This window comes from Penaeus monodon, chromosome 29 (genome assembly GCF_015228065.2).
Source record: "Penaeus monodon isolate SGIC_2016 chromosome 29, NSTDA_Pmon_1, whole genome shotgun sequence".
Taxonomy (NCBI): domain Eukaryota; kingdom Metazoa; phylum Arthropoda; class Malacostraca; order Decapoda; family Penaeidae; genus Penaeus; species Penaeus monodon.
The window spans coordinates 23,545,904-23,546,163 of NC_051414.1; positions in this window are offsets into that span (position 1 = coordinate 23,545,904).

Below are 260 nucleotides of genomic sequence, written 5' to 3' on the forward strand. Positions count from 1 at the left end.
CGATGCACACTACAAGCATTTTTCTATATGCGAAAAAGACGAAAAGAAAGTGAGAAAAACGCATTAATTAGCCTCCGCCGGGAATCGAACCCGAGTCTACGGTTTTAAAGACCATCGTGCTAGCCGCTACACCACAGAGACTGTCTCAAGTATATTGGTCCTTTAATGACATTGATTCTTCACAAAAACTGATGCGTGGACACGTTAAAGGTGCTTCTCATATTTTCAATGCTGTTGTAATATCTTTATGTTGTATAGAG